The sequence below is a fragment of the Cavia porcellus genome, unplaced genomic scaffold (genome assembly GCF_034190915.1).
Source record: "Cavia porcellus strain 051 isolate PalLab524CR breed Dunkin Hartley unplaced genomic scaffold, mCavPor4.1 scaffold_12, whole genome shotgun sequence".
NCBI classification, from domain to species: Eukaryota; Metazoa; Chordata; class Mammalia; order Rodentia; family Caviidae; genus Cavia; species Cavia porcellus.
This window is the reverse complement of record NW_026947495.1, coordinates 37,531,610-37,551,622: the sequence shown is the minus strand read 5'-3', so window position 1 is coordinate 37,551,622 and position 20,013 is coordinate 37,531,610. Positions and strand designations below refer to the sequence as shown.

At 35.4% G+C, this 20,013-nt stretch overlaps 1 long non-coding RNA gene across 1 annotated transcript; it reads left to right on the top strand.

The window, feature by feature from the left end:
- Positions 1-269: 269 nt before the first annotated feature.
- LOC134478202 (uncharacterized) lies at positions 270-17,943 on the top strand. The gene is made up of 3 exons (XR_010050687.1): positions 270-377; positions 15,366-15,425; positions 17,845-17,943. It is a non-coding gene; the product is annotated as an uncharacterized LOC134478202 (long non-coding RNA).
- The last annotated feature ends 2,070 nt before the right edge of the window (positions 17,944-20,013 follow it).

Sequence of the window (20,013 nt, the reverse complement as noted above, 5' to 3'; positions counted from 1 at the left end):
TGAAATCCAGTCTGAACTGCATAGTGAGATCCTGGCTCAAAATTAACCAACCAACCAACCAACCAACCAACCAACCAATAAAAAAGCTGATTAATTTAATTGTATTATCCTATAGGAAGAGTTTCAAATTTTGCTAAACAAAAGCAAGAAATTTTATCATAGCTTTTTATTTCAGAATGAGAAAGTCTAGGGAAAGGAAAGATGAAAGTGAAGTGAACTTTATAGGATTTTTAGGATCTGACCTTTATTCTTTTGGAGGCAGCAATGAGGAAACCGGGCAAGCTCTTTTCTGGCTGTTGGTGGTATATGTAATTCCAGTGAACGCTGTAAGATTTCTGGAACATAACATTTTGATCACTAGATCTGGACCAGGAATGGTATGAGCTTTGTTTATTATTTCATTTTACTTGACAATCTGCAGGAATATTATTCACAGCTCTGGACTTTCTTTTTTCCATCCGTGTAGCATCTCTTTCAGCCTTGTTAGTTTATGTTTGTGACAAGATGAATCATAAAATCAAATGCAAAATATTCTTGTTTATACCTCTGGACAGAGAAACCAGCATGCAGCTCAGTGATATAAGGCAGTAAGCCTCATTTCTCTTTGCAGAATGTATGAAAGTATATAGTTGTGAGTGCCTGCTCTGGTATGTGCATACTTAAAGCCTGAAGTCTGGTAGCTTAATAGTGCCTTTAAGTTTATGAATAATATGAAGAGAAGCACAAAATGCGGAAATTAAATAGGATACTTTCAACTGCATCTGAATGAGTTTGTAAATCTAATCAGGTTTGATCTCACATTCTGAACTCTTGTTTTCTACATCAGTTATCCAAAGGACTGAGTTGCAGTCATTCTGTGTGTCGTCCTTCTGTGACTTAAAGGCACATGATTTGTTGCCTCCTTTGGAAATCAGCAATTTCTAAATCTCTTTAAATCAAGCAAAGACAACCAAGCGGTTTTACTACAAAAATGTTGACTCCTATTATTCAGTAAGCACCTGCCAACAGGCCAGTAAGAAAGGAAAAAGCTCTGAGCCTGAGTGCTGAGAAACTTTAAAGTTTAAAGATCAAATAGAAGAGGTCCTTTTAGCCTAAAATGGTATGAGTGGAAGGAATGTCCTGATGGTTCAGTAGAATGAAGACCTAATAGTGTAGAATTTTGTAATATGAGGCATAACTTAGAATTCAGTAGACCAAACAGTAAATGGAAGTAAATAGATATAGAATGTGAGAAAATAGACATAGAACATGTAGATGGGACAAATCAACTGTCAAGAGATAGAGAAAGAGAATAGGTACTTAGGAACTGTGACTCAGAGGGGGGATTTTTAAAAATGGAGGCTACTTTAGCCTGTTGGAGTATGAACACTAAAAGGAACAGTCTGATGATGCAGGAGGAGTGTCAGAGAACAGCTTCTCTGAGGAGGTGGGAAGGTGTAGTATGTTTGTAGTGAGACAAACCAGAATGCCACCATGAGTTAGGATTTTGCAAGGCGGGACTTAGAGAAACAGAAAGGAGCAGTGTTTAATGGTGGATCAGATATGATCTTAGTAAGAAAGAAAGTGAGAGCATGAGAGGCTTCATTAGTAGAGAGAAGCCAAAGAATCTGAAGACAAATAAGGACAAAGAACTTAAATACAAAGGATGTCGTCTTCACGCATTTCACCCATGTATTTCTAGGTCTTTTCTGTTTTGAGCTCTTTTAGCAACTGTTTTATTTATTTACTTTTTAGTATGTGTTTATATAATGTTTACATTCCATGTGTAGTGTTGGTGCATGTACACAATACATCTTAACTCTTTTTTTCATCTCCTTTTTTCTCTCCCTCTACCTCTGATCCCCTTTGTATCTCTCTCTCTCCTACCTATAATCTATCTTTCATTTTGTTATTTATTTGTAATTTGGGTTTCTCATATGAGAAACCATATGATATTTAAGCTTATGTGTCTGTTTTATTCCACTTAATTATGGTCTCTGGGTACATTTATTTTCCAACAAAACAACTCAAGTGTATCTTTCTTTTTTTGTACCAGGGATCAAACTCATGACTACACACTTGCAAAACAGGCACTTATGCCACTGAGCTAAATCCCCAGCCCCTAGTGTATCTTTGTTTATGTCAGAGTAATACTCTATTGTGTATAAATACCATATTTTTCTAATCTGTTAATGAACATATAGGCTGATTCCAAGATCTAGCTATTATGAATTGTGTTGCTATAAATATGAGTGAGAATATGTCACTGTAATAGGGTTTTCCTTTTTATTTCACTAACCATTTCATCTTATTTATTTTTTTGCATTTTGTATACAAAATATGCCATGAAAATGCTCATACTTACCAACTAAGTACAAGAGTAAAAAAGTTAGCTTATCTTATGTTTCTCTTATACTTGCTGCCTGATGTTCGTTAGGTTTCAATCTCTTTCTTTTTGGCCTTTTTTAATCAAGGATTTGATGATATTTGATCAAATGAATATTTTATTCTCTAAGAAATTGATTTGAGGTTCTTCACTATGTAGGAGAAATATTCTTGAGTTCCTTGTTACTAAAAGAATCAACATTTTGGCCTCTGCTAACTGAAGACTGTAAACAATTCAGAACCAATATAAAGACTGTATTGGAGAAAGAAGTTTATTGGAATGTCAAGATCTGTTCACTTAATTCTCCTTCTAGTTAGGCGTTCAAATTTATGTGGTTCCCTCACCAATAAGCTTTGTATAAATATCACATTTGTATGCCTTTACTGTATGGGCCTGCTAGATCCAAATATTTTTTCTGGCTCTGATCAAACTGTGCCTTAATTATTACAGGTTTTTTGTTATTGCTGTTGTTGTTATTGGTTCCTGTCTAAACCCTGACCCTAAAAGTATCCATCAACTGACTGGCACTGTGCTAGATATTAGGAATCAGGAAACGAGAAAATAAATCTGCCCCAGGCAGGCATAGTCATTGTAAATGCTCTCAAAAGACACCAAGGTCTAGGAGAACTCAAAATAGAGAATAAGTGATTCTACCAGGTAAAATAAGTTTTAAAAATCTGAATCCAGGAAGGGATTTTTGAGGAGGATGCTTAAGTGTGAAGGGAAGTAGGTGGTGAAGGTCTGTATGTGAAGGTCTGTTTGTCAGCAGCAGAGAAGTCTGTCGTGGTTTGCAACTCAACTGTGTGGCTCTGTCACAGGGTTTCAGTTTTGAAACTTAACTTGGCCATATTCCTAAAGGGATTATGGATCAAAGAACCAAGTTACACATTATTCTGTTGGATTTTATTAAAAGTTTTGAAGTGGAGACTGATCAGGTTAGTTTATCTTGCTCTATTTCAGTTTTTCTTACAGTCTTAATATATTTTTTAAGAAATTATTTTCCTTAATAGCCAAAATTATGTCTTAGAAATGAAACTACTAAATGCTGAAAGTCTCAACTTGCACTGTAGGTGGTACAAACTCTGTTGTCCCCACTGCTCCCTCTGCCTCTGCCACAGAATCAGCAGAACTTCCTGCCCTGCCATGCCACCTGCCCCTGGAATGGTGCTTCTCTGTCTCTGCTTCTATCAGGCAAAATCCTAACTGGGTGAATCTGATGGGCCAAGAACTGACCAGGTGACTGTGCCCTGTTTTAAAGGGAGCTTGGAACAATGAATAACTCATATTCTCAGTTTTCACAATGGAAGTTTGTTCTGTCTTGCACCAACATTCATAAGGTAGGAGAATCCTTAACCATAAAAAGAAATTCAAATATCAGTCAGCTAATCACCACCACCACCATCCCCATAAGAATAAAATGTCAGATCACCTTTTAGATAAGAAGAGAATGAACAGAATATAGAGTAATTGGTTCGAGACCCCAGTCATGTAGAGGAATGGCAGTGGATGAACTGAGACATCACACACTACAAAGAAACTTCGGACAATGATAATAATCTTGAGGAAATATGTGCATGAGTCATAGATCTGTGAAACAGAGTAGAAGGAATAGAGTGGAGGATCTTTGTAGGAACAGACCTATAAGAACATTCTTATTCAGTTTAGAGTCTGAAGTTCAACTTTACATAAATATTCATGGCTAAGGTCCCTAAAATTGATTTCTTGGTAACTGTGGTTGTTGTTGAGCTATTTTTTCCTCTCTATTTGTTATTTCCAGTCTTGCCCCGAGACCCCTAAATCTCCACTTTTCCAATAACTAACTTTTCTATGAGGTTCTTCCTGGAAACTCAAAATTTGGAACCTGAGAGGGTATTTAGTGGGTCTATTTTGGCAGACAAATGCCAACATCAGTCACATATATACACCAGATGAAAAAGTAAGAACAATAAAAATATATAATTTTATTTAAAGCCAAATCTGGTCGTCAGATGTTTCTAAGAAGTCATCAGACCCTTTAAAGTAAATTTTGGATGGTTTGGATCCCTCAGTGAAAATATGAAACTTGGAAGAATTCTTATAAACACAAGTCAAGATGTTGCAATAACTCATTCTCTAAGCTACACAAACACTAAGGCTCAGTTATATAATTTCTATTTTTTTAGCCTGGAAAAACAAAACAAAGCAGAAAGGAAATGCTTATGATTATTCCCTGAAGTTCATTCACTTCTGTACAAAATGTTGGCTTCTTTGTTCCTTATTAACGTTTGTGAAATGAGGTACCCATCCCCTTGGGTACCTAAGGCTTGAAGTCCTCCTAAGTATCTGTTTCTTCCCTTGTTTTTATCTTGTGGCATTATCCAGATACCAAGTTCAAAACTTCTTAGAGCATTCTTTAAGTACCTAGAAATCCTTAGTCTTTGAAAATAGTAAGACTCTAGTTGAATTCTACAACTGCAAAGCCATTTCTGAATGCTTTGCAATAATAAATATTTCTTATTCCTTTTCATAAGCAATCGTACTTGTGAAAGTCAGAAAGTTCCTGGAACTTGAGAAGAATATATACCTAGTCATCAAATACTCATGAAATTTCTAGCCTTTTTACATCACAGTATTTGTTGGTGTTGCTCATGGATTTGAAAATAGACTTTTAGTTTTCTTTCAGCAACTGCCAATATTTAACTTTCATTTCTTCTGCTTCCCACAATTATCTACCTCTAAACATTATCAGAATTGTCCTCAGGCATGTAAACTTTAAATGAGATTGTAACTTTTCCATTTGGGCCTTGTTTCATTAAACAAATATGTGGGTGCTACATGATTTTGCAGCAGATACTGTTTATGTGGGAGTTGGATTTGTACTGTGTTTACAGCTAAAGAGAAAAAAATTAAACACTTTATTGGACATGTACTAGCTTGCGAGAGAGACTAAAGAAAATAATTGAGTGTTGAAATCAAATACAAGCCTGGGAAAATATTTCTTTCCAATGGGGCTGGCAGGAGAAATCAACAGCTGGCACACATGGAAATCTCTAAGACTCATCCTAGTTTGTGGATATACTGCTTCAGGAAACCCCGCCTCCTACCTGAAGCTGATCACTTCACAAGTCAAGATGAAATGCTGTCTATATGCAAAAGCTGAAAAATAAAAACCATGTATCATTAGTGTGTTGACTATAACTTCTCTCATATCTCTAAAAACCATCAACCACTAATTCTTATTATGTTATTTATGGTAATTATATTCTATAAAGTTACAGTGGATCCTGAATTACTGAACACTGAAACATTTCAAGAGAAATGAGACATAAAATTAGGTTCCTGTGAACCCCTAGCCATTGAGTGCTTATAATTTGTTGTTGCCTTAACATTTATATGTAAGTAAAAGTTTAAATAAGAAGTTTTATTTATTGGAAGCAGGATACAGTTGTCTTTGACAGTTTCTAATTCTACTTCACATCCATGCATCTGAAGCTGCTGGCTAGGGAAAAGATGTTAAAGAACTCTCTCACATAATATACAGGGCTCCTGTTTTCTTCCAATTTCCTTTAGCTAGACAATTCAGGCATTTTCTGGAGAAATTAATGACCACTTTTCTTAAGCACAGTGTGACCCTTGAAACTCATTCTTGCTTTCAATGCTTAAATTAAAAGTTCTTTAGGGAGACCTGTTTATGGACCCAAAAATTGACCCCAGGGTCTCAGCTCTTTTGCTGTCTCCTTGTTTGTCTTTCCCCGAACTTTGTATATGAGGCCTCTGGGTATTCTGTATATCCTCCAGGTTTTATAAGTACTAAAATCTCTTCCAGTTTCATATTGTGTTTGCATCATTGAAATCACAGCACTTGTAATTTGACCTCTAAGGGTGGGACCCACTCACCCCACGAAACCCTGGCAGTGACCCTAATGGCAATCTTCTGTTTGGGCCTCTAGTGGCTTCTGGGCACAGTAGTTAGCTAATTTGCTAGGTTAACAGAGAAACTGAAAGAAATTCATTCAGAACACACTGGTCACATTTTCATTGACTGAGTAATATATAGTCTTTCATGTGAGTTGTGTTTAAATAAATTATATATATATATATGTATACATACATACATATGTACACACACATATATTTGATTTGTTAACACTAAACTCATAACACTATAATGCATGCCCGAATAAAGCTTATTTAACATACATTTCTCCACAAGGTACATCAGAGACTTATTGCATTAGGAACACCAGACAACATGTTTTATTTTTTTTTCTTTTTATCGGTACCAGGGATCAAACTCACGACTGCCTGCTTGCAAGGCAGGCGCTTATGTCGCCGAGCTAAATCCCCAGCCCCAGACAACATGTTAATGCTACACCTGGGGGCCATTTTAAAGTGTGAAATCAGCCACAAAATTACCAAAATGTGAAAACTGTCTCCCTAAATAGACTGCAAAAAGGACACTTGTTTATAGTATAAAAGCTGGAAAGAAAGGTAGGGTGTCACCTGGTTTGAACTCAGTTGAAAAACTGTCAATTGGGTGATGCAAATTTTTCTCTGTTTTGTGTGTGACCATGAATAACTGTGAAAGCACTGCATGTACTTGCTCTGGAGCTAAATAAATGTTAGTGAGAAGGTGAATTTGATAATTAAGAATTCACCAAGATTTACTATGCATACATGCATGTATCTATCCATCCATCCATCCATCCATTCACCTATCCATCCATTTGTCTGGTTACTTTCAGGGTGTGAGAATACTAAGAATTTATTATTAGTTAATTTGGAGTAATCTACATTGTGAATGTGACATATTATCCTTCTAGTTTTAAAAGTGTCTGTTTAAAATATGCATTTGAGAACAAGGACTTGAAGGTCTTTTTCACTCCTGTTTCCCCGACTCTAGGGTAGAGTATGCCACAGAGGTATGAATATTTATTTGAATGACTCAACAAGTGATTTACAAGTGAGACTGACTGCATAGAATGACATTTTCTCTCCTCCCATATTGATCTCAAGTAGAATCATCCCAGAAATCTGAAAACATTTCTACATACGTTATCTTTTGTATGTAGGCATCAAAGAAGAGGATTGAAGTAGAATATTCAATTACAATCCAAGAAAATAGATGGATCTCATCTTTAGCCACCAATTTAGTCAGATGGAAATCTAGATCCAAATTTCCTCCCAATTTCAACTCAAATTAAAAAGAATCCACAACTTTTCCAAATATATATGTCAACATTTAAAGAGACTTAACAAGTGAAAATTTTTCTTTTGTTCTTTTGTCAGTGGGAGCTTTTTATCTTACTCTATTTTAAGTTACCCCTCCACAATACTGGGTTCTATCTCTTTCTGTCTTTCATAGGGTAAGCAATAACTCTGTATATCAAACCCCTTAGACAAACGGCCACAGTGTTTCATTTCCCCAAATTAAACAATGTGTCTTCCTTCAGTTTTTTTGACTGAGTATTAATTTACAGCTGTTGAATTGTCTGTGTATGCACATTCCTTTTTTTTTTTTTTTTTTTGGACTGACTTATTGGTTGGTTATGTTACTTTGGGGAAAGTGCAACTGGGATTCTGTGTTGAACAAATTGTTTAACTCAACATATGCTCAGAGTTGTGTGAAGTGTAAACAAAGCTCTAAAAAACTAAAGATGAAAGAGACAATGTTTTTAGCTTGGACGTCAAATAATGGGACACAAAATTAATACTACAGAATGCAGAGTATAGGTCATTGCACAATTTGACGAAAAGGTTCTAAGGAGCAGTGGCCTTAAATGCTTCAGATGTGGAAGGAAGTCATTGTAATACTAGAATGAAGTGGAAGAGAAGCTGTAGGATGTAATCGTGTGACTTGTGTCATTCTGAATAGTTTTCTAATCCCAAGGTTTTGTCCCTTTTTAATGCTGGAAGTAGTAGACTGTCCGTCTGGCAGAGGGTATTACTTTAACATTATGATAAACCTATTCACTAGAAGACTATATTTGTGACTCTGAGAGGTGAGTACAGGTTGGTCATGTCTGGAATTGGAGCAAGGTAAAGTTACTGGAGATACTATTGTGAAGGCCACCATTTATTGAACCTTTAGATCATTGTTAGTTTTCATGCTACATGTTTTATTTTCTTATTTCATTTTTACAACTCTTTGAGGTGATATTATAAATGCTTTACATATGAGGAAAATTCATCACAGGGAAAGTACTCCGCCCAAGGTCACAGAGCTAGTATAAGGAGCAAATGAAACTCCAGCAGAAGCTGGACCCTGGAGTCCAAGCCATGCCTTCCTATTTAGAATGGAAAGTGCACCAAAACGAAGAAACAACCTATTTTATTTTTCTGATTATAAAAATCAATAAAAGTTCATTATAGGAAACATAATTCAAAATAGAAGATGGAATAAAATTACACTTGGTGAAGTTGTAGTCAATTTCTTTTAGTCTCTTATTCACTGCATCTTATCTATGTACCTTTGTTTGAATCTATGTCTACATAGATCTGTATGATCTATATGAGTAAAGAGATATGAATAAATTTTAAAAATATATATCTTTATGGAAAAATATACACACATGATTGTGATCATATGATATATAGTGATTCTTTGATCTATTTTAATAAATAATATGGTGTTATTTTTTCTCAAATCAACATGATTAATGACTAATGTTTCATAGAGTATGTATGCTGTAATTTGTCCACTTTTTGATATTTAGGTAGGTACATATTTGTAGTATTATAGATAATACTACTGTGAATATTGTGGTTTAAAAACCTTAGTCTTGCTCATGATGGATACCTGAAAAGAGAATTACAGAGGATGAATGCAATTTTAAAGCTGTGTATACTCATAGCCAAGTTGAATAGCCAAATTTGTTTACTTACTGTCAATATGTAAGAATGCTACTCATTGTATATAATGTCATTAAAGATCTTGTGCTAGTTTTGGTTAAAATAATAGTATTTGTTATCACTGGTAATGAGTTTAAACATTCTTAGAATTTTCAATCCTCATGCCTTCCATCATGTCCATCATTTTGCCCTCAATTAGTGAACTTTGAATATTGTGACATTTTTAGTACTTTCTTGGTATAGCACCTTTGGCCCATTATTATATGTCCTGGAAATCAAAGATCCTGCCTGTATGCCAGTTTCTGTGATATGGTGACATTGGTTAGCATGTAGTGTTTGTGAATGACACAGATGAAAGATAATCAGTCTTCATCTCAGCCCCACTGAGCTGCTCCCCGCAGGGTCAGTCTTCCCTATCATGGCACCAGTGCACACCAAATGGATATGGTATCTGTAGCTACATCCCTGTTTGTGGTAAGGCTGGAAATAAGGTGTAGCTCCCCAAGTATCTGGAGGCTACTTTAGTCTTGATCTACTGACAGGTTAATGCTAAGGGCTTCCTTTCACTGTGTGGCCAGCCACTCTCAGTGGGTCCTTTGATCAAAATCCCAGGGATGATGTCTCTGCTGTATCACTTTTATATGGGAAGTGAGTGCATTTCAGTGTTCTAGCATTTTACTCTGTAGCCTTCCTTTACTTGGCTTCCGCAAGTGTACTCCTTAGTTAATAATATTGTTCTCTGAAAAAAACTACCACCGTTCAGAAGTCACCTCTTGATTTCCTCTCACCTGCCTGGGGGTAAATCCCTGCCTAGGACAGACTAGAGTTTGGATCTTATTCTTGGAGTTTAGAATGTTGGATTCCGACTTCTCCCCTGCCATCATTTCCTCTCTTCTTACTCCCTCACTCTTTCCTTCTTCTTTTCATTGAAGAGTTGGGTGTGGACCTAAGTTGTCTGGATTTCATGGAGCTGTGCTGGTGATGATGGGGACTCAGAGATCTGAGATTCATTGCTAAATTTTTCTACAAGTGTGATCTCACCAAGATATCATTTGAGGCATGCTTTATTAGAAGGTAAAATACAGATTCATTTGTTCATTCATCTATTCATTCATTTTTTATTCCTAAGCCAAGATTTATTTATATATGGGAAAGTGACCTTTGGCCTTCAATTTGGAGCTCTGAACTTCTTGAAGCAAACAAATTCTTTCTACATAATGCCTTTATGTCTATATTTTACTTATTCTATCTTATTAGTAATTTGGCCCATATGTTCAAGAATCTTTCAATGTAATCTTTTAGAATTATATTCTATTTTACTAATAACAATGAAATTTCAATTCCAAGGAGTGTATCTATAATTCATTACAGCAATCTAACATTCTGTCCCCCTCTCTCACACTCAGCCCCCATATATCAGCCTGTTAAAGACATTGATGTTTCCAGAAAAGTATTTTTCTTATTCAATCGACTAAAAAATCAACCAGTAACTGTTACAGTATAAATTTTTTTTGTCTAGAAATTCTACATTTCTCTTTTACAGTCTCCTACATAGGTTTAACACTGTTAAATAGTTTAAAATCTTGATTCAAGAAATGAAGAAAATAATCTTTGACCTGTATGTTGCTTAGGATTAAGTGTGTTTGTATAGATGTGTATAACTATGTTTTAATAGAGTCTTAATGCCATTTTATTATATATTGAATATTGCCATTTTATTATACTTTTAACATTATTTCTACAGTGCCAAGGGAGTATTTTTGCTGCATTATTTTTGGGGAAAATAATGCTTTAGCTAATGAAATGAAATAAGAAATAATAGGGCTTAAACTCCAGCTAGATGCAATCTAGAATATAATTTTGATTTTTTAATGTTTTCTGGTTTCTTCATAAAATATAGATCAGATGTAGATGTTTGTAACATGTGCATGCATATGACTATATGTATACATGTAAGCAATATTGTTTGCACATACTATGTTTTATGGTGGAGCAGCTTACCAGTATATATGAAGACTGGGGAATTTTATGAAATAATTGAGTAAAACCTGATTTATAAACTTGCCAATATCATGACATCCCAGAAGGTGATATTTTTCTAATCTGAAGATGGATGACCCTGTGGAGTGATTCAATACACCATGACTTGTTCAATTTGTTTTAGAAACTAAAGAATCTAGTTGTTCTTTTTAACAGGTAGTATTCACCAGTCTTTTAATGGGATTCCTATATTGATTTGTATTTTAAAATATTTTCTCCATTTCAATCTCTTGCCACTCTGAATGATTCTAAGGATCTTATTGATTTGGATGGAAACCTCTGTGAAGTTTGAAGAAATTATTTTTTATTTACAAATTTCAAACAAGGCATCATTTACCATAATGAACAGTCAAGTTCTAATAGTGCATTAGTGCATTAATCTTTAATGATTTTACAGACAATTTAGCAAGAGCTAAAAAAAGATCATGCAATCCAAACCCCAGTGCATGGTCCTAAGCCTTGAGTCCTCCTTCACCCATTTTGTTTTTTCTGTTCCTTCACCTACTCCTATGTCTTGAGTTTAAGATGTAATGAGATTGGAAGGTTAGGATTACAAGGACAAGTAAAGACAGGATTGATTAGAGGAGGAAGATGAAAATGTAGTGAGTTGAACAACAATTACATATTGAGTACTTTTTATGTGCTAGCTACTCAGCTAGGACTTGAGGATTCAATGGTGGTTAAAAAGGTAATTCCTGCCCTCTAGCACCTGGTTCCTGTTCTCTTAATCAGCAAGTGGGAACTAGATATGAAAAGTCAGTAATATGAAATTTTTGTTGCCCCTATTCTTATTTAATTTTTGAATGGTGTGGGAAGATGATAGTTACTCACTGCGAGCCTACTGTGTGTCCCATATTGGGCTGAAAGCTTGCAACACATCCACTTTTAAAATTATAGTTGTTGTGAACAATTGATCTATTCATTTGAAGGACTCTGTTCTCTCCAGGAGTAGTAGTTGTAGTGAACTCATATGACCTCAAATGCAGTGAACTAATTTTTCTTTTTAAAATAATTTTGGGAAAAAAGTTTATACTTTTACTTCATGTATCCTAAGAATTTCATGAATTCTGCTCTCTTGCTCAAACTTTTTTTTGCAAATACATATATGAAGAACTATGTGCATAATATTTAGTGTCATCATGAAAGTTAGTGAAGTTTGATTCATTAATGCTAAAGTTATTGTAAAGTATTATGTATGCAGAAGAAATTTTCCTTATTTTACTTTTTAGTGTGTGATGGAAGACTTACTATAATCTGGAGTTGTGGACTGGAGACTTGAAAATGAGTTTATTCTGAGTGGATTGTTTCAGACAGCTAACATGAGAAAAAGTAATTTTATATTAATCATATATGGTATGTTCCAATTACATTTGCAAAGAACAGTATTGTTGCTTTTACCAATAATCCTTATCCATTAGATAGTATCTACATACCTGGCTAATAGGCAGGTTTCCACCTTGTCTGTAGATTTCTCAGTTTAACTTACTTTGGGATCAAGAAAAGATATAGTTTGTTAAAATAAGAACTGAAAGTAGAAAATCTTTCCATTTTGAATTTCCAGAAATTGTATTTGAAAATTGATGACTATATTGATGACTCAAATAGGAAATAATTTCTTTGAAGCAGTTAAAGTGGGCCCTGCCTAGACTCTGTGAATGGACCAACATGATAGTCTACGGTCTCTTCTGACTAGACTCTGTGTCTTCCCATGCATGAACCTGATACAGGAGCAATAGAAAAACAAGTCTATGGATACTGGTAGTATTAGAGTCTCTTGACTTCTGCTGAAATAGCTTCCTTATCATAATCTACAACAGAATTATTCACATTGATAAAACAGATGTTGGATACTAATGTCGTTTTTGTAACATTCAATCAGATGAAGTTCACTTTGATGGGGAATTCATGTCATATTCAAACTTTAAGAAAAAGGCATTATAGCTTAATTCCTACAGATGCTCATTAAAAGTGTTTTGAAATTGTAACATTATATGATTTTGGGAATTTCAGATTCCCTCAAGACTTGCACTAAAATTATGATTTCTTCATTATTTTGTGTTTATTGTACATGAACATTTTCTAACAGAGTTTGAACTTCCTGCTCACACCGAGGTGATGTTTGTGCTTACTCAAACAGAAAGATTTGCTAGCAGTTCAAATCTACACCAAGAGGATCTTCCATTATTTTAAATATAAGCCTTCTACAAAATAAGGACAAAACGCAGGTGATCATTTTGATAATTTTGAATGTAAAGATCAGGTATTCGGTAAATCTTGCTGCCTGATTGACAGTGCGCAGAGCAGACAACCTAGAATATTTAGGAAGGGATTTCCTCCTCAGTGCTTTCCAACAGAAAAGAGTAAGATATGATCTCTTCTGTAAGTGCATTTATAATCCAGGTGAAAAGTTCAAACAAGAAATAATTTCAGATCAAATCATAAGGCAGCAGACTAGCATAAGGAATCAACCTCTGAATCATGGATAGAGAATATAATCATTTGGTCCTGGGAAAGTTATCATTAATGAGGTAAATGAGAAAGCACAAAATAAAAATAATGAAAAAATAACTAACACATTTTTGTCTATGTTGTGCTAAGGCCTGAGCTAACTACTTCATAAGCATTTTATTAAATGTTTACAGTACAGAAATTTCATGCACACAATTATTATCTTGTTTTATGTAACTGGACACTGAGGCTTAGAGAAGTTAAGTAACATATCAAAGAGCTAATGAGTGAGTGATAGAAGTATAATTTGATTTGATATCTGTGTTAGGCCAATTTGCTAACTGTTTTCCTAGGGCCTGGTAATATGTGTGCTTAGCAAAACTAAAAAGTTTTACAGTTGGGATGGGAAAGCTTCAAACAAAATGAAGGGAAATTTGAGATTGTTGCCGGTCAGTGCTTGCCAACTGCATAGACTAATAGGCATGTTCTTTAACTTCCATGAGGTGCAGAAGTACGGTTATTTTGTGAGGCAGGTGCTTTTTAGTATTTTAGAACTTTGAACCCTAAAAAAGCAGTGTCATCAACAGACTAAAGAGTTACAAGTGTTGCAGGGAGATGCAAAGATAGTGGTAGAAATATTTCATACTTTTCTAGGAAACAATGACTTATCCTGTAGAATATATATATATATATATGTATATATATATGTATATATATATATGTATATATATATGTATATATATATATATTTTTTTTTGTCTTTTTCGTTTTTTTATCGGTACCAGGGATCGAACTCATGACTGCCTGCTTGCAAGCTGAGCTAAATCCCCAGCCCATCTGTAGAATATTTTTTTATCCTGCTAATTTTTAAAATTTTTATTTTATTTTTCCCCTTACTTAAAAAAATCATAAAAAATAACTAAATTTTTTTAATGAATAAGGGAGAGATTGAGATAAAAGAGGACATAACAACATAACAATACAGGTCAAAGTATGACAGTTTCAGCAACCTAGTGCTTCACCACCAAATAACCCGACTTTAAAATGATAGTTAATAAAATACTATTTGAGGCTTAATCACCAGGGGTCTAGTGCCAAAGAGAGCCAGTGCATTCTTACATTTCCTTTGTGTAGGAAATACTATTGAAGGGTAGGGAAAGTGAAAAAAGAAAAAAGAATTTGCAAAGTTAAGTAGTGGTTTATCCACAGGTGTCTCCACTGATGTTATCATTGAAGGCAAAAAATTCTTTAAAAAATTAGTAAGTGTCAAAGTGAAGTTTTGGGACTTTTTCCAGAAGGAGTGTGGGATAAAGTCTGGAGTGCACTTATTTTTGGCACAAAATGCTTCCTAGTGGTTGATGTTTGAGATCGAAGTAGAGTTCCCATCTTCAGAGTCCCGATAATAGGCTTCATAGGTGGAACAAATGCTAGGATTCCATCTCTTTAATGACATATGAGCTCTGATGACAGTTGAAGAAAGTGATCATTATTCTTTGCATGATTGTGGTTGCTGAAAATCAAGGTTCATCTTTAAGTTAGTCATTTATTCCAGTTGCATCATGCTAAACCTGATGTGCTAAACATGAAAAATTCAAAGGCAAAAAGAAGGTGGGATATGCTGTAAGCATTTTAGTTTTCATTGAATGAAATATATAAGCACATGCAAATTTGTATTTTTTAGAAAATCAAGAACTTGATGGCTTATTATAATAAGATTGCAGTCCTATTCCATTTAAACACTGTAAGTACACTTCCACTTTAAATAATAATAATAATCTGTTCCAAACAACACCTTTCATACATTAACCACTATCAATGCTACCTTTGAATAGTTCTGTAGCCACCCATGGTGCAAATGTCTCTGTTTAACTAACACTCTTTATTTTATTGCATTCAAAATGTACTTGTGAAAATGAAAGTGCTTTGTATTGCTGTTATAGTTCCAACAATGTGATTATTTAGCACTTTTCGAGAATGATTTCCTCATTAGTATTTATGCAGTCCATGTACCTGCTACAAGCATTGGAAAGGTGTAAACAACTTTGGAAGGTTGGAATTATTTAGCATGCTTTAAAGAAAGAATGACAGGGAATAACAGTAAGAGGTCAGTAAAAAGGGTATTTCTAAGAAGTGAAACGTATAGGCTCCTGCTGACAAAATCCTCCGAACATGTATGGAACATAATCAAAATGACCATCACTGCATCTAAAATAACAACTCTGGTTGAAGAAAAGAGTAGAGGTGTGGGCATTCTGAAATATACACCTGAAGCCCAGTGTTGCTTGATGTTTTAGAAGATAAGAACAACTTTGCTCAAAATATCCAAGTGGTCATGTAGAGGAAGTGTATTATTTTAGATGAGTACCTATTCCTTAGGCCCGTAAAAATTTCTGACTCTAAAGGTTGTGAGTTTAATATATATTAATAAATATATTAATATATTTATATATGTATAATGTAACTATTTCTATAAAGTAGAACTGGAGATAACCAAGAATGAATTGGATATGGCAAGAGCTAAGAGCTTGAAAACCCCAATCAAATAATAATCAAATAATAGAACTCTGGAGGTTAATGCTTCCAATTTTCTCAGGTATTCAGAGTTCAAGATAAGCTGAAAAATCCTTTCATTGTAAAAATCTTGTATTCTCCTTATATGTATTTTTTAACTGCATGAAAGTCAGGTGAGGGCTTATAATATGCTAGTGGTAAGGTGAGCTAGCAGAGACAGGCCCTGTGAGCAGAGTTACATCCTGTGGCGTTACAGTTCTGAGTTTTTCTTGTCTCCTGGTTTGTCACTGACGTGCTACAGTCGTGGAATAGCTAACAACTAGGATTGCCATGCAATGGAGTATTATGCAATTTTTACCAGTTATAACTGGGAAGAGTAAGTTGAAACACAAGCTATTGTATTTACAAAACAATTGAAAGTTAGATTGAAAATTCATATGTACACCGTGGTGATGACTATATATCGTACAATAATAAGCAAAAATTTAAAAAGGGGTGGGAGGCTAAGGTATGCCTCAGTAGTAGCACAGTGCTTGTCCAGCATGCATGAAGCCTTGGGTTTGGCAGTTAACACTGAAAAAAGAAAGATGAAACCGAAGTTGGTTTAGGGGGGATTAATTTTTTTCATAATAGTATGTACCATAGTTTCATCATTTCTTCAGCATGAAATGTTTATACCAAAACAAACAAAGAAACAAACAAACACTCGGTATTAATTAACTTTCCTGACAAATTGCAATTTAAAAGGAGGAGAGATTTATTTTGTCTCATAGTTTTCAAAGGCTTCAGTCCATGGTCAGTTGGCTTCAAGAAAAAGGTAGCATGGTGGGAGGGCCTGATGCCAGTCACTCCTGGGCACAAGGGAGCAGAGAGACCAAGGGAGGAGCCAGGTACAAGAGTACAGTTTCCTATGTATCATTACAATAATCCACCCCCTCTGACCTCTGAATGTGGAAATGTGAGCATAAATCATTAAAAGTCTGAGAGGTGCTATAATTTGGTAAACTATGGAGAAAATGTGTTTCTAACATGGAACAATGTTGAAGCTAAAATAATTGAATTGAGTCAAATTCATAAAGTTAAATTGAATTGGCTATGTGTTATGTACATGGCTTTTAAAATCACTTATAAAAAATAGAATTAAACTAGTTAATCCATTGTTTCCTGACTGTCATTGTGCTATCTTTTCTGAAAGAAGAATAGCCAGGCATTGCAGCTGGGTGACTTGTCTATCCAAGGATGGAATAATGAAAAATGTTAACAATGTTTATTAAACAGCTGACAAATAAATAAACTGGCTATATGTGATGACCCCTCAAAGTATTTTCTCCAAAGAAAAGTTTCACGGACTAAAACTGAGTTAAAACCTTACTGTAGAGCTCTGATTGAAAAGTACTTTAGACATCACTTATACAAGTGAGTCTCCTGATTCCTCCCCCGCCCCCCCAGCCTGCCAATGGTCTTTCTACTACATGAATAGTTATCAGTTATTGATTTCCTGGACACACTGGGATGATCTCTGCAACTAACAGAAGAAAGTAATAGCTGAAAAGGGAGCTAGAACAAGAATGAGGGTCCTTTACTCCATCTTTGAGGGGTTTGTTATTACTCTTTTGTATGATAGAGTTTATTTCCATGTTCTGCTATAGAAAAAATCCCATTGGCCAACAGGACAAAGGCAGAAATGGAAAGAAGAATGGATGGAGAGAAGTAGTGAGGAGAGAAGAAAGGGAGAAAGAAAATAAAAGGTAAGATTATCAAGTATATATTCGCATTTTTAACTCTAATTTAAAAATATCCACATTTTAAAATCTCCTATCTATAAAAACACTGGACACACACGCAAACATTTTAGAGAAAATCACAAAGCAATGGAAGCTGGATGGTAAAGCAGAGCCTCCTGACTAGAAAGTGGTGCTTAGCAACCAGGACTGTAATGTTTCTGGTCTGGCCACATGGATTGATTTTATTTTTAAAGCTCTGATAATAGCTGGAGACTATCCTGTGGTTTGGATTAGTGATTCCCAGTGTATCTTTGTGTAGTTATTTTGTTTGACAGGAAACAATCAACTTTCCTTTTACTTCATGTATATCTAGGAAGCTACTTTAGGCCACTTTAGACCTAATCTTGGACCAGCAAAATGTGGACCACAGGTATGGAGAGTTGCTCTGGAAATAAGAAACCTGGTACCACTGGACTTCTGAAATGGAGAAGAGGGGACTGTTAATTGGCAGAAGACGTTCTAATTATACAACTCAAAGATACAGTAGAAAGAAATAGATATTGAGATGATTTGTGTGGATCGAGGTGTTTTGTGCTAAGATGAAGAGGGAGGCATGCCTGACAGTTCTGTTGGGAAAATGTTCATGGGCTCCACTCCATATAAAATCGTTGATGCTTTTTCTATATAAAGAATGAAGTCTGATCTTACTGGATTTGGAAAATGAAGGCCATGAAAACAACAACACGTATCTACATATTCCTGTGGACTATTAGTGACTACCATGAAAGTTGTTTCAAATTAATGTATAAATTTAGAGAATCTTGTCCAATAGGAGATTTTAAGGTTATATTAACCAATAGTAAACTAAAATAAAGCAATTATAGTTTCATTTGCAGATAGTGTCTTGTGTCAGTGATAATTCTTTTCTGTGTGACTGTTTTGCATGTTTATTTATATGCTTGATAGCTTGAAGGTCCATTAGCAGATGAATCATCTACCCTTATCAGCTTCAGAAGGTCTTAAAGAATCTCAGGAAACAAATGGCTACCCTATCACCCAAGGCCAACCAGGAAATAGGTTTCATTTGGACAGCCTCTTAATACTTGGAGAAAGCAGGGAAAATGGTTATGAAAGTGGAAATTTCTCAGTTTACTTTCTTCTCTGCCTTGGGCCAGTCTTCTATGATCCAACAGTCAGCAGGACCCATGTTCTTTCGTCTCTGTGGTGTTGGGACATTTCTCCTCACTCTGAACTGCTCTGTGTTCAGAGGTGCCGCTGGAGCTTCCCTTCCTCCTGGCATCGCACAGAGTAGCTGCCTTTCAATCATTCGGCTTCTTGGCTTGGATTTGTGTGTGGGGGAGTGTTTTTCCTGTTTTCTAACTCTCAATTTGTTTGGTGGGGTGGAGATATCTTTGTCCAGATGGTCCTTATCCCAGGACATTTCACAGAGTATCTGTGAGCCAGCAACCACCGAGGAATTTTTTTCCCGTCAATTCAAGAAGGTCCCTCAGTTTGTTCCACATTGCCAAGTCTTCTTGTAAATCTCCAGGCATGTTCCCTTCACAAAAACAAATCCTTCTGAAAACACACACGTACGCACATATGCACACACATTTAGTTTTGCTGGCTAAAAAAAAATGGTCTCTGGCTAATTTTTGCTTAGGTGAATTGCTGAAAGAGGATAGATTTTATCCCTCCAAAGTGTCTGGTAAACTCTCTCCCTTTTGCGACTTTGCTTCTTAAACAAAACCTTTGAGCCCAAAAATCACTCTTGAAGCAAATGTTCCTGAGTGGGCACCCCACAGAAGTTGATCCTCAGGAACCAGTGTCTCTCTAACCAGTTCCCATCACTCCACCCCAAAGCAAACTTGGGTCCCCTAGATCCAATCACATAGAATAAACCAGATTGCAAGTGAAAGCTGTGAGGTCTATTGGAGGCAGCATAATTTGTGTTTATTATGCTCTTTCAAGCGATGCGCTATTCCCCCTTTTTCTTATTTTCTTGTGCATAGTAGACATCTGCTCACCACTAAAATACCTAAGAATAACCTGATCTCTGGGATAGGAGATGTGAAGGCACAACAGGGGTTGTTT